The sequence below is a fragment of the Hippichthys cyanospilos genome, chromosome 11, assembly GCF_059441005.1.
Source record: "Hippichthys cyanospilos isolate Australia breed blue-spotted pipefish chromosome 11, RoL_Hcya_1.0, whole genome shotgun sequence".
Taxonomy (NCBI): Eukaryota; Metazoa; Chordata; class Actinopteri; order Syngnathiformes; family Syngnathidae; genus Hippichthys; species Hippichthys cyanospilos.
The window spans coordinates 23,526,688-23,542,642 of NC_142379.1; the positions used below are offsets into that span (position 1 = coordinate 23,526,688).

At 39.3% G+C, this 15,955-nt stretch overlaps 1 protein-coding gene across 1 annotated transcript in view; it reads left to right on the plus strand.

Moving 5' to 3' along the window:
* The first annotated feature begins 3,416 nt into the window (after positions 1–3,416).
* Positions 3,417–15,955, plus strand: part of LOC148416386 (uncharacterized) — a 67,578-nt gene continuing 55,039 nt past the window's right edge. The window contains exon 1 of the mRNA XM_088428264.1: positions 3,417–3,591. The gene's annotated coding sequence lies outside the window, so the exon portion shown is untranslated. The remainder of the gene's footprint in view (positions 3,592–15,955) is intronic.

Below are 15,955 nucleotides of genomic sequence, written 5' to 3' on the forward strand. Positions count from 1 at the left end.
AGTTAATTCAGTATTTTTTTTTTTGGTTTCAATTCCTTCCCAGTTCATCCAATTCATGCCGTTCGAACTTCATATCATTCCACATATTCACGTGAAGTGCTTTTTTATTTTTCAAGGTTCAACTATTTATCGTTTTCCTACAATTTACGTTTTTTATACTATTCATATTTAAAGAATTTAGCCTTTTCAAACTGTTCTTACTTTCATTTCATCTTTTCATTCCACAGTTGAACTTTTTTCAGTTTTTTAACTTTGTATTATTCGTAGTTCTTCATAGATTCACGTTCAAAAATACTTCATTCCCTAGTGTGGTCTTACACTGCCCCCCAGTGGCCCAATGGTAGAGTTGTCATCTTCAACATGTCCGTGTCCCGGTTCGGGCAAATCGCGTTTCACGTTTACAGTTCAACTTTCAGCTACAATTCAAGTTTTTGTACCGTAAAAATTGTCTAATGTTAAGTGAATGGTGTTGTTAAGAAGTTTCTGATTATACTTAACGATTTCGTGTTTGAATCGTTCTGTTATTACTATTTACGTCTGGACATGTTTCTCCTGTGGTCATGTGATCTTCCTAGCAACCGCCTAGCAACTAATCACAAGTTGTGTTTCATTCCTCCACTACCAATCAGGACTCTGTTTACACTATCATAGGTTGTTTTGCTCTTTCACCGGTAGTCGGCAGGTATCGTTGTAACGGACAGTCATTTTTTCTGCTTTCAATCATTCTGTGGATTATCTCATTCCTTTCATTATTATTCCGTGCGTCCATGAGAATGTAAGTACAGTTTGAATATGTTGTCCGTTCGTGGTTTTGGATACATGTTTACGTTTGCACTGCTTCACTTTGTCCATTAATGTCTTAAGTTGTTATTGCACCTAAGTTTGGTATAATTGCTAAAGGCAAATATACCGTACTTTTCATACTTCACTTTTAGTATTCACGTTAAAGTTTCATCCACAAAATGTGCGTATTTTTTCGCATGTTTGCCGTGTGTGCCAATGTGATCCTTACGCCGTAAGGGAGTGACGTCACCGCCCACTCAAATCTATTCGGCTCCATTAACCCTTTCCTACCTAACGCACATTTTGGAACGATTGGGTTGAATTCATTCTTCCTATCATTGTACGGTATGTTTGCCTGTGTTGTTTATGTTATTCTAAGCTAATATAGAGTCATATGAGCATATGATGTAACATATTGTACAATGTTAGTTATGTTAGTTATCAATGTTTAGTGAATGTTCTCTGCTCTCCTTTGCAGAGACCACACACCCACAATCAAACATAGAACACACACAGAACACACAAACACAGAAACACACACACACCAACCCAGATAAATAAATAGAACATTATATACAAATAAAGAGTGGCATGAGAGTGTGCATCGTCTTTATGTTCTGCCGGACAACCTGATAAGATTGAGGATCCTCTGAATCAGTCAAGTACAGTCCTTTCAAGGAGGTCACAAGTTTGGACGCTACTCCGACACCTCCATTACAGGTGTGATTCAAAAACATGCAGGATACAAGCCCTCGAGGACTGGAGTTTGACACCTATAGTTTAGTTACACAAAGTAATCCATTTCCCATGTTGCCATCGGGCGGCCATCTTAGACCACTGAAGACTCCAACTCCAATCTGCCCTCATGGGCGGCCATCTTGGATATTTTATTAGACGTCTCATTACCTCTCACTACTGCTTCCACCTAGTACGGCATCTGGCTTGGTTAACTCAGCTTGATTCATACGTTTTAGTTTTTTTCAGTTTTTCAACTCTGTATTATTCACATTTCTTCACTGTTTCACATCAATCCACAATCCACCTCATTCAATCCACCTCATTCAAATGATAAGCTCATTAACAGGAGTTTAAAACTCCAGTCCTCGAGGGCTGATATCCTGCATGTTTTTGAATCACGTCATTCACTTAACATTAGGCCTAATGTCACAGATTCACATTATTCCAGTTCAACTGTTCTCAGTTTGTTAACTATGTAGGATTCATAATTTTTCACAGATTCAAATCATTCTACAGTTCAACTTTTTTTCAGTTTTTCATTCATCTTCAAATTCCACAGTTCAACTTTTTTCAGTTTTTCAACTTTGTATTCATATTTCTTCACAGATACACACCATTCAATTGTTCCACATCATTCCACTTTTCAACTCCCAAACCTTCGACAGTTTCACCTTCACACGCAATTTCTTCAGAAATTGCACATTTTCTAGTTATTATTATTTTTTTTATTCCGACCGTTTTTTAGGTACGTTTCAACTCATTCCCAGTTCATCCAATTCATGCCGTTCAAACTTCATATCATTCTACATATTCATGTTTAGTGCGGGTCTATTTTTCAAGTTTCAACTTTTCATCGTTTTCCTACAATTTAAGTTTTTGTACCGTAAAAATGGCCTAATGTTAAGTGAATGGGCTGGTCTTCGTGCTTTATTTTTAAACTTTAACGTTTTCGATATTTCCTATGTCTCGGTGGCGCATGGGATTTGTGTACGGCATTCGCACTTCATGTTCGTGGGTTCAATTCCAGGCTGCGTCATTTTTTAGTTGTGTGAGTCTTTTTTAGTTAGTGCGGGTCTATTTTTCAAGTTTCAACTTTTAATCGTTTTCCTACAATTTAAGTTTTTGTACCGTAAAAACGGCCTAATGTTAAGTGATTGGAGCGTTCTTCCTACTTCCTTTTAAAGCGTTCACGGTTTCGTCATTTCCCGTGGCTCAGACGTTCTGTTGACGTATATCTACTACATGTTCGTGCGTTCGATCCCCGCTGTGTCTTTTCACACATTCAGTGTTTTTTTCAGTTAATTCAGTATTTTTTTTTTGGTTTCAATTCCTTCCCAGTTCATCCAATTCATGCCGTTCGAACTTCATATCATTCCACATATTCACGTGAAGTGCTTTTTTATTTTTCAAGGTTCAACTATTCATCGTTTTCCTACAATTTACGTTTTTTATACTATTCATATTTAAAGAATTTAGCCTTTTCAAACTGTTCTTACTTTCATTTCATCTTTTCATTCCACAGTTGAACTTTTTTCAGTTTTTTAACTTTGTATTATTCGTAGTTCTTCATAGATTCACGTTCAAAAATACTTCATTCCCTAGTGTGGTCTTACACTGCCCCCCAGTGGCCCAGTGGTAGAGTTGTCATCTTCAACATGTCCGTGTCCCGGTTCGGGCAAATCGCGTTTCACGTTTACAGTTCAACTTTCAGCTACAATTCAAGTTTTTGTACCGTAAACATTGTCTAATGTTAAGTGAATGGTGTTGTTAAGAAGTTTCTGATTATACTTAACGATTTCGTGTTTGAATCGTTCTGTTATTACTATTTACGTCTGGACATGTTTCTCCTGTGGTCATGTGATCTTCCTAGCAACCGCCTAGCAACTAATCACAAGTTGCGTTTCATTCCTCCACTACCAATCAGGACTCTGTTTACACTATCATAGGTTGTTTTGCAGGTATGCGGTCAGTCGGCAGGTATCGTTGTAACGGACAGTCATTTTTTCTGCTTTCAATCATTCTGTGGATTATCTCATTCCTTTCATTATTATTCCGTGCGTCCATGAGAATGTAAGTACAGTTTGAATATGTTGTCCGTTCGTGGTTTTGGATACATGTTTACGTTTGCACGGCTTCACTTTGTCCATTAATGTCTAAGTTGTTATTGCACCTAAGTTTGGTATAATTGCTAAAGGCAAATATACCGTACTTTTCATACTTCACTTTTAGTATTCACGTTAAAGTTTCATCCACAAAAAGTGCGTGTTTGTCGCATGTTTGCCGTGTGTGCCAATATGATCCTTCCGCCGTAAGGGAGTGACGTCACCGCCCACTCAAATCTATTCGGCTCCATTAACCCTTTCCTACCTAACGCACATTTTGGAACGATTGGGTTGAATTCATTCTTCCTATCATTGTACGGTATGTTTGCCTGTGTTGTTTATGTTATTCTAAGCTAATATAGAGTCATGTGAGCATATGATGTAACATATTGTACAATGTTAGTTATGTTAGTTATCAATGTTTAGTGAATGTTCTCTGCTCTCCTTTGCAGAGACCACACACCCACAATCAAACATAGAACACACACAGAACACACAAACACAGAAACACACACACACCAACCCAGATAAATAAATAGAACATTATATACAAATAAAGAGTGGCATGAGAGTGTGCATCGTCTTTATGTTCTGGCCGGACAACCAGATAAGATTGAGGATCCTCTGAATCAGTCAAGTACAGTCCTTTCAAGGAGGTCACAAGTTTGGACGCTACTCCGACACCTCCATTACAGGTGTGATTCAAAAACATGCAGGATACAAGCCCTCGAAGACTGGAGTTTGACACCTATAGTTTAGTTACACAAAGTAATCCATTTCCCATGTTGCCATCGGGCGGCCATCTTAGACCACTGAAGACACCAACTCCAATCTGCCCTCATGGGCGGCCATCTTGGACATTTTATTAGACGTCTCATTACCTTTCACTACTGCTTCCACCTAGTACAGCATCTGGCTTGGTTAACTCAGCTTGATTCATACGTTTTAGTTTTTTTCAGTTTTTCAACTCTGTATTATTCACATTTCTTCACTGTTTCACATCAATCCACAATCCACCTCATTCAATCCACCTCATTCAAATGATAAGCTCTTTCATTAACAGGAGTTTAAAACTCCAGTCCTCGAGGGCTGATATCCTGCATGTTTTTGAATCACATCATTCACTTAACATTAGGCCTAATGTCACAGATTCACACTATTCCAGTTCAACTTTTCTCAGTTTTTCAACTTTGTAGGATTCATAATTTTTCACAGATTCACATCATTCTCCAGTTCAACTTTTTCAGTTTTTCATTCATCTTCAAATTCCACAGTTCAACTTTTTTACAGTTTTTCAACTTTGTATTCATATTTCTTCACAGATTCATACCATTCAATCGTTCCACATCATTCCACTTTTCAACTCCCAAACCTTCAACGGTTTCACCTTCACACGCAATTTCTTCAGAAATTGCACTTTTTCTAGTTATTTTTATTTTTTTTATTTCGACCGTTTTTTAGGTACGTTTCAACTCATTCCCAGTTCATCCAATTCATGCCGTTCAAACTTCATATCATTCTACATATTCATGTTTAGTGCGGGTCTATTTTTCAAGTTTCAACTTTTCATCGTTTTCCTACAATTTAAGTTTTTGTACCGTAAAAATGGCCTAATGTTAAGTGAATGGGCTGGTCTTCGTGCTTCATTTTTAAACTTTAACGTTTTCGATATTTCCTATGTCTCGGTGGCTCATGGGATTTGTGTACCGCATTCGCACTTCATGTTCGTGGGTTCAATCCCAGGCTGCGTCATTTTTTAGTTGTGTGAGTCTTTTTTAGTTAGTGCGGGTCTATTTTTCAAGTTTCAACTTTTAATCGTTTTCCTACAATTTAAGTTTTTGTACCGTAAAAACGGCTTAATGTTAAGTGATTGGAGCGTTCTTCCTACTTCCTTTTAAAGCGTTCACGGTTTCGTCATTTCCCGTGGCTCAGACGTTCTGTTGACGTATATCTACTACATGTTCGTGCGTTCGATCCCCGCTGTGTCTTTTCACACATTCAGTGTTTTTTTTCAGTTAATTCAGTATTTTTTTTTGGTTTCAATTCCTTCCCAGTTCATCCAATTCATGCCGTTCGAACTTCATATCATTCCACATATTCACGTGAAGTGCTTTTTTATTTTTCAAGGTTCAACTATTCATCGTTTTCCTACAATTTACGTTTTTTATACTGTTCATATTTAAAGAATTTAGCCTTTTCAAACTGTTCTTACTTTCATTTCATCTTACTTTTCATTCGACAGTTGAACTTTTCTCAGTTTTTTTAACTTTGTATTATTCGTAATACTTCACAGATTCACGTTCAAACATACTTCATTCCCTTTATTTAAAGCTTTCACAGTGTGGTCTGACACCGCCCCCCAGTGGCCGAGTGTTAGAGTTGTCATCTTCAACATGTCCGTGTCCCGGTTCGGGCAAATCGCGTTTCACGTTTACAGTTGTTTTTTCTCTTCTGCTTTTAGTTCGGATCATCCACACTTTTTTTTATAATTCAAACATTCGTTTTTTTTTAGTTTCGAACTTTGTGTTATTCATATTTGTTCACACATTCACATCATTCCACAGTTCAACTTTTTTCAATTTTTCAACTTTGTATTATTCAGATTTCTTCACATTAACATTATTCATCTTTCAGCTACAATTCAAGTTTTTCTATCGTAAAAAATGGCCTAATGTTAAGTGAATGGTGTGATTCAAAAACATGCAGGATACAAGCCCTCGAGGACTGGAGCTTGACACCTACAGTTTAGTTACACAAAGTACACCATTTCCCATGATGCCATCGGGCGGCCATCTTAGACCACTGAAGACTCCAACTCCCATCTGCCCTCATGGGCGGCCATCTTGGATATTTTCTTAGACGTCTCATGACCTCTCACTTCTGCTTCCACCTCGTACAGCATCTGGCTTGGTGAACTCAGCTTGATTCATACATTCAGTTTTTTTCAGTTTTTCAACTTTGTATTATTCATATTTCAAGCAGTAAAAAAACTGAAAAAGTTTGATTAGGGATCATTTTTAAACTCCTGATAATGGGTTTTCACACATTCAGTGTTTTTTTTCAGTTAATTCCGTATTTTCTTTTGGTTTCAACTCCTTCCCAGTTCATCCAATTCATGCCGTTCAAACTTCATATCATTCCACATATTCACGTGTAGTGCTTTTGTATTTTTCAAGGTTCAACTATTCATCGTTTTCCTACAATTCACGTTTTTTATACTGTTCATATTTAAAGAATTTAGCCTTTTCAAACTGTTCTTACTTTCATTTCATCTTACTTTTCATTCCACAGTTGAACTTTTCTCAGTTTTTTAAACTTTGTATTATTCGTAAATCTTCACAGATTCACGTTCAAACATAAGTCATTCTCTTTATTTAAAGCTTTCACAGTGTGGTCTGACACCGCCCCCCCCGTGGCCCAGTGGTAGAGTTGTCATCTTCAACATGTCCGTGCCCCGGTTCAGGCAAATCGCGTTTCACGTTTACAGTTGTTTTTTCTCTTCTGCTTTTAATTCGGATCATCCACACATTTTATAATTCAAACATTCGGTTTTTTTTTTCAGTTTTCAACTTTGTGTTATTCATATTTTTTCACACATTCACATCATTCCACAGTTCAACTTTGTATTATTCATATTTCTTCACATTAACATTATTCCACAGTTCAACTTTCAGCTACAATTCAAGTTTTTCCACCGTAAAAATGGCCTGATGTTAAGTGAATGGTATGATTCAAAAACATGCAGGATACAAGCCCTCGAGGACTGGAGTTTGACACCTATAGTTTAGTTACACAAAGTACTCCATTTCCCATGATGCCATCGGGCGGCCATCTTAGACCACCGAAGACTCCAACTCCCATCTGCCCTCATGGGCGGCCATCTTGGATATTTTCTTAGCTGTCTCATTACCTCTCACTACTGCTTCCACCTAGTACAGCATCTGGCTTGGTGAACTCAGCTTGATTCATACATTCAGTTTTTTTCAGTTTTTCAACTTTGTAGTATTCATATTTCAAGCAGTAAAAAAACTGAAAAAGTTTGATTAGGGATCATTTTTAAACTTCTGTTAATGAGCTAATCATTTGAATGAGGTGGATTGTGGATTGATGTGAAACAGTGAAGAAATGTGAATAATACAAAGTTGAAAAACTTTGTATTTTCTCTTCTGCTTTTACTTCGGATCATCCACACTTTTTTATGATTCAAACATTCGTTTTTTTTTCAGTTTCTCACAGATTCACAGTCTTCACAGATTCACATCATTCTACAGTTCAACTTTTTTCAGTTTTTCATTCATCTTCAAATTCCACAGTTCAACTTTTTTTCAGTTTTTCAAGTTTGTATTCATATTTCTTCACAGATTCACACATTCAATCGTTCCACATCATTTCACTTTTCAACTCCCAAACCTTCAACAGTTTCACCTTCACACGCAATTTCTTCAGGAATTGCACATTTTCTAGTTAAACGAGCGGTCCATCGGACCTTAAACGTGCGGTCCATCGGACCTTAAACGAGCGGTCCATCGGACCTTAAACGAACGGTCCATCGGACCTTAAACGGCTGGTCCATTGGACCTTAAACGTACAGTCAATTGGACTTTGAACAAACGGCCTGACTTAAAAAAGAGAAAGTTTAACATCCGGTGCACAGTTACTGATCATTTCTGTGATGTATGAGTGTGGAATGAATGTGGAGTGGTTGTCCTGAGTGACGGGAAATCTAAAACTGGTGAAACGGTCGTGAGTACAAACACCTGGGGATATCCGCTTTTCGAGGTAGAAGCTCGGTATCCGACATGACACCAGGCACGTAGCATTTCTCCCGTGACGAAGGAAACATAGTTAATCATGAGAAGAAAAAAAAAAAAAGTCCTCCGAGGCCGCAACTCGGCCCAAGGAGGCAATATGGGAAAAGGAATGTTGTTGTTTTGTGGATGAATTGAAGGAAAATGTACGTCGGGCAGAGATAGATAGCAAAGGAAGTACTAAGTATGTGGAAAAACGGAAATTCCAATACGGTTTTTCAGGAGACGTGGATGATTGTGGTGGATTGGAGAAAGTGTTGCGGAAGTTGTCATTGAAGGACAGGGAAAGGATTGAAAACAGTGATGATTAACAGTGGTTTAAATGCAAGGCTTTAGTTGATAGAGCCAAACCGAAACGAGTATAGAAGGTGGCTGAGAAAAAAAGGAAAGCAGATGATGATTTGACCGCAGCCACTAACCTGTCGGCAACTAACACAGCCAGACAGTAAACCCAAATTAACGGTGGAAAACAGACACCAACAATTCGTACCTGAGTTTACCACCATGTTCTTAAACCCAGACACCTGAGGTTTTCAGAGGCGGAGTTGACAACCAGGCAAGACCGTGGCCACGGCAGTAAGACCCTTTTCGGGACTGGGTCTCAGCTCCACATCTGAGTACTGAGGGTTGACATGAAGCCAAAGGAGTGATGCCATTTGAGAAGTTGTGTGCAAAACATGTGTCTTGTACGTGCTTAACAAAGTCCGCATATACGTTGTAAACTGCATGTTGTGTGATGTGGATCTGCGTGTGTATCTGTCAGTTTGCTGGTGTGTAACTATTGGTGTGTTACATGTTTGTATATTAGATTGTTAGAAATAAACAATGATATTTGATGAAATTTGGCTAAAATACATTGTTAGATCGGGCTTGATCTAGTCTGCATGGTTAAAAGTCAAAATGACAAATTTGAGATGGTTTCAAACCTGAGGTTTGTGGGCAGAAACTGGTCCATTCACAGGGTTAATTCTCAGCACACAGGTGAAATGAGAAATATGGAAAAATATATTATGGGATCAGTTGAGACTAAATTAAGAATTAGGATGTTTTCAAATGCTAGATTAACTGGCAATGAATAATTAATGGTCAAATAAAATACACAAAGTTGTTGTGTTATATGTGAGGCTATGCCAGGGGTGGATAGCCAGATGACGTTGAATTATAAATGTTGTGTTTTCATAGCTTAATAACATGTAGGCATGTTGTCGTATGATAGCAAGTTTTGGAGACTGTGGTATGAAAATGAGAAGTGATTGTGAGTGTAAGCCTGTGAAGCTTGCTCTGTTGAAATTTTCACACAGTTTGCTGCATGTGTTGCTGTTATTGTTGTTGTCACAGTTGTGAGAATTGTCGTTTTTGCTAAAGTTGATTTTGTTGTTGTTGCTTTTGTTGTTCTTCAAAGTGGAAAATATTTTAAATTGGCAAATTGATAGAGACCACTGAATTTGTTAGAACAAAGCTGAAGAAAAATTTCAAATAGCAAAATCGATAAAAGAGAAAAAGTTGAATCTGGAATTGTTTGGAGAGATTAGCATGATAGGATCAGATCTTACAGTAAAATAGATTCAACTGTGCAAAATGAGGATGAACCAGTTGATATGTTAATTGTTTGATATAGTATAGTTTGCAAGAGTTTTCTAAAAACAAATCACGTTCAAAAATCAAATCATTATGGTAGATAATGGATAAACAGGCTGAAAATATTGACAGCAGCTGAAAAAATGCAAGGCTAAATGGAACTATACTACAAACAAAAATGTAGATGTGAGTGACCTCCAACACTCAGAGATTAGATAAATCGAGTACTCAGCTGAGAGTGGAGTAGAAGAAGAAAAGTAGAAGAATGTAGGGGAGAAAACAGACATTCTGGTGTGATGGAGAAGAGGAAGTGCATTGTGTTGGAAACAGGAATTGTGGTAGCGGAAAAGAAGGATGTAAGAGAGAGTTGAAAGACAAAATTGAATGCATTAGAATGTTGGCGTTGTGGCAAGAAAGATTTTCGGCAAGTGGAAACAAATGGAAGAAGGTTGGCAGAACTAATGAGATAAGGATGGCAGAATTGTTACTGACAGACAAAAGGAGGCCATTGCAAAAGCCCAAAAACACAGACTAAAAGACAAATGATGTCATTTTTGAGGCTGAATAATTATTGTAACATATGGATTCAAAAAATTGTTTTGAATTGACTAGGCCACTGTTTGATCTCAGTTATGAAAAAAGCTGACGAGGCATTTGACAGCGTGAAATTGGTATTGGTTTAATTCATCCGTATTGACACTACCGGATTACAGCAAACCATTTGAGCAAAGAGTGACCGCTAAACAGGGATTCATGACTTCAGTTTTGTTGCAGAAGCATGACGGGAAACTGAGGCCAGTCAAATTTTACTCTGAGGAATTGGATGCAGTTGCTGGGCCCTGAAGGCGTTCAGGTGGTGCTGGCCGCAGCATTGGCAGTGGAGGCTTCAGTGGAGGTTGTGTTGTTTCACCCCCTCACGTTGAGGGTTCCCTATGTATTTGTTTTGTTGCTGGACCCCCCCCCCCCCCCCCCCCCCAAAAATGACACTCTTATCGCCTGCATGACATTTATATTGCACCGCGTTACTTGTATCACAGGGACACATTATAATTGTTAGATGTGGAGCATCAAACCCAGCGACACTTTTGCCCACACCTGTAGACGGCACCCCACACGACTGTGGAAGCCACGCCCAAATTTCCACCAAACCAAGACCTGACCTGAATGACACCCCTCTCCCGACTGGAGAAGTTGTGTTTTTTCTTGACGGTTCAGCTAGCAAAGGGGAAGACGGCCGCAAAAGGGTGGGATATGTATTAAATTTTGTTTTGAGGAACATTAAAATCGACATGTTAATTGCAAGCAGATGAATTGGCCGTGCTAATCAAAGCGTGTGAAATTTTTGAAAGCAAAGATGTTACAATATGGACAGACAGCGAGTATGGCATGTGTTTTATCATCTTTGGGCTAACTGCGGCTTCCAAATCATAACAAGAAAAGAAATGACCAAATTACAGCAGGAAACCGATTAGGCAAACAAAGCAGCCAAAGAAACAGTCATAGGTGTGCCCACAGTTGCCAAAGCACAAGACAGCCGCGTTGAAACACTACATGATGAACAAGACACACAGACCATCTTGATATCAAGGAAAACATCAGCTCCTAAACTGTAGCAGCAAAAATGGCTAAATAAAGGAGCATAACAAGATGTTGAGGAAAAAAGTAGATTGGCGGTTAGAAAACCATGGTTACTAAAATTTTCATTTGAATGAGCAGCAAAGTTGACACATGAGCTTGGCCATGTGTCAACAGGGGGGAATATGTATGATCAGTTGTATATGGATTCACCTTTTATACTCAAAATGTTTGTGTTTTTTGTAAATGTTGTGATACCTGTTTTTGCAATAATGCGCAAGTTTATTTGTGACCACATAGAGGCAAATTTCTAGAACCACCCGAAGCATTTCATATGATATATATGGATGAGAGTAATTAGAAGTGACAATTGATTACATTTTGTGAAAAAAGCTGTTACAAAAGTTAGAGAACTGTTGAATATCAGGAGGGCTTGTTGAAAGAACGAATGGGACAGTCAAGGCCATACGCATAAAAACAATGCAAGTGATAAAGAGACAGCGACCAGATTGCATTCTTATTGTGGCCACAGAAATGAGATTTGTTCCGCTGAAGAAAAAACTTTATCACCATTTGAAATAGTATATGGAGGACCATATGGACTAGCAGACTTAACCCATGACCAGCCACCTAGTGGATGTTCTTTTCCAGTTCACATGAAAAGACTGTTTGGCACAAGGGAGATGCATAAGCACAATGACTGGCCAGTGTGTTCTATCCCACAGAAAACCCGGGTCCAGATCGGAGACCATGTGTTCCTCAAGGTGCTGACGACCTCGTTGGGACAGTGAATGCTGGGATGGCCCGTTCCAGATGATCGCAGCGACACCAACTGCGGTGAAAGTTGAAGGACGCGACGGGTGGATCCGCCAGTCGCAGTGCAAGATCCTTCGACCCCCTGCTGACGGGCCTAGAGACGCCAGTCCCTCGAAGTGAGGATCAGCACCCCCGAGTGCACGGACGGTGCACCAACGAAAGACCACAGTGGGAGAAAGGGTTTTTGTGGTAAACACACCCCTCTCAGGAGAATGGCCTGTCCGCCAGCACTCCTCCGAGCAGCATGCTGCTTGATGCTGGGCGGCGCACTTGTGTCCGGACGACCAACAACGCCTACCTCAGACAGACAGCGTTTGCCCACCAGCGTCATGGGCAACCTCCAGCTCCAGACGGACATCACGGGAACAGCGATAAACGCTACGTTTGTTTCAGTGTTGAGAACTCCACCCATTGGTCCAAATGCAACACTGACAAACCACCAGTCCCAATCACCAGACAAACTTCCGTCTTTTTTTGATGTGATTGGCAAGCCTTGGAGCATTCCTGACAAAGACAAATTGATTGACAAAGCAAATGCAGCGGGTTCGCATTTGCCATATTTGGTGCTCTATTTCCAGTGACTGTGTACAAACACACCGATTTTTTTTCAATGATGTCAATCATAAAGTATACTCGTCGACTGATATAACGGACGCACCTTATAATTATACCTTATAACGCACACAGCTTCACAACTACATGCTACTTCACTTATGACTATTCAAAACAGACAGGCACTCGACATGACTGGCAGAAAAGGGTGGCGTGTGCAAGCTTTTGCCATCAGGTGAATGTTGCGCATTTATTCCTTCACACACTTTGTCTAATGGCTCGTTGTCTGAGACACTGACACTGCTCAGGGAGTGCAGACTGAGGACTCTTAAGTATGGAGGGAGTTGAAGCTCAACCCCTTCCTGCAGTGGTTGCAGGACTTCTTAGGCAAATAGAAGGGTGTGGCTGTAGCCATTGCTTCTGTCATCATCTGCATTCTCTTGCTGTCATGTCTGCATAACCTGCCGTGTGCCCTTGTGTAAGACCTGTGCCACCAAAATCATGGATGCTGTTGGGGTTAGCAACGCAAGTGACCGTGACCATGACTGACTATCAACCTATTGACTCTGACGACGATTCAACAACTGTCTGAACCATTCAAGATGCACCTACGGAAAAGATTTTAGACATAGGATGTTGATATGGTTTGTGATGTGTATATACATGTATTGGACCAAAAGGAGCTTTAGCTTTTGCTTTTTCTATTTTTCCTTGTAACAAGCTCTTGCTTGGGAAGGGTTTCTACCTTTTTCCTACTGGGTTTTTGGGTAGTTTTCTTCCCACTCAAGCAATAGCTTTCGACATCGTTTGATGTGTTTTAATAATGATAATCAGGGGGGATATGTGAAGGGAATCATATATTAGGTTGTTATCATTATGTGCTTATGTCATTGTTACCCATTTATGCAATCCTAGTTCATCTTGACCCTGTCCTTAGATAGAGCTGTTGACGCACGAAAGTGTGAGCCGGGACCTTGGCCCAGCTGCCGGTGGCGCCCGGCTGGCTCTTTTGTTGTGTCTTGTAATCTGCTATGCTTTTGCTAAATAAAAGCCAGGGGGGGGACGGCTGGGCAGTGAAATTAGCGTTGGAAGACCCACGAGTTCATTTGCCCAAGCTTTTTTCCCTATGCCCGGCATAAAAAAGTCAATCTTGGCTGGTCTGAGTTACTCTTTTTGCTGTTTAAGCAGCTAGGCTTGTCCTAGTCTTCTTTTCTGAGATTTCTCTGACAGATACCTCCTTTTGTGTTCAACCTATACTAGTCGTTCCAACTTAAGGTGCTTCCCATAATTGGTAAGTCTGCTTAGAACACCCATTCATGAAAAATGTTCAATTTTTTTCCCCATTGTTTTACCCATAATTCCTTCATTGTTCTCACCAACATTTTGTAATCATCTATCTTCGCCATTCTTCATCTGATTCTGACCATTCAAACTTTAATCGATCCCGACAATTCATTGGGTGTCTCAATTTTCCTCTTCCCATGATTCCAAATTTTCCCACAATTCCACATTTTGGAATCGTTGGAATCATAACGAACCAATTCATTTTCAATTAGGTCATTCTTTGTGTGTGCGTTCAGCCTTTGTGGAAGACTATTTAGCTACACAAAGTACTCCATTTCCCATGAGGTTGTCAGGCGTCCATCTCGGACACTTGACTACATACACTGAGACTCCATTTACCAACAACCATCAGAGGCAGCCATCTTGGACATCTGATTAGACGTCTCAAGAGCGCTCAGCCCCACTTCTACCCAGGATGGCAGCCATCTTGGTTAACTCAGAACAATAAAAACGACTCTCTCCAAATGTTGAACATCCAAACTATTAAATATAATCCCCCAAAATTCAGAATTTGAACATTTATAGTACTTTTTTCTTTTAACTTCTATACTATACTTCATATTTGAAACTTGTTTCTTCATTATATTTTCTAATAATTACCATACCTTTATATTAAGGGATTAATTTAATTTGATTTTGGACTGCATTTTTTTTGTCCCCCCCCCCCCTCTCTCTTTCTCTCTCTCTCTCTCTCTCTCCTCTCTCTCTCACTCTTTCCAATTTTCTATTTTTTAGAGCGAAATTGCATCATCAAGACCTTGAATGACTGGCAACTAGTGATGTGAGAGGAAGCCCTCTGAACCTTGGAAACTATCAACTAATTGAAACCACACGTACCAACACTTCATTATGTTTTATTTACTATATGGTGCCATCAAAACTTCAATTAAGGCAATTAAGCCAGCAAAGCTATACTGTAGTGTCATTTTATTTTCTAATGCTATTTTTGACTAATTAATAGGCAGCAACCTGTTTGGGGTGAATTGACACGGTTTGTTATAAAGACGTGTGCAATTGCTCGAGAACCAGTGCCAATAAATGAGAAAAATTATGTTTTTGCCGTTGCTAACGCCACAAGCTCTGTGGGGAAATCCATCGCGTTTTGCAGCGCTCTTTATGCTTTATACCAAGTTTTGTGCTCTCATTGTAGTATTTTTTTGTTGTTGAGAAGTTACATGTTTACTGTGTGCCAAGGTGTCAGTTTGGACGATGTTTGTCTTCCCGCTCGTGATGGACTACAGACAGTCGAAGTTCCGCCTCATGAGCTGTAACTCAGAAAGCAGTTCTCAAGTCACTGCACCGAGGCGTGGTTTGGTCGCATGACATCTAGATACATAATATTTTGTACTACATGATATTTTACACTATCATCACCAGTAATTTAAGTAAAAGTAAACAGAATAGGAATTTCATCGTGAAGTATTAATTTGCATATGACTATAAAACTCACTCACTCGTATGCTCGAAAGTCCACGTCGATCGGTTAAATGTTTTTCATTGAACGTAAGGAGTTGTGTCGTTTTTCAGATCGTTGTTTCATTTTGTTTCCTAATCGATTGATTGCATTGCATAATAAGACAGAAACAGAGATAATTTTATAGATATTTAAAGATAAATAAATCAGAAAGACATATAACTATATGGATATTTATATATAGT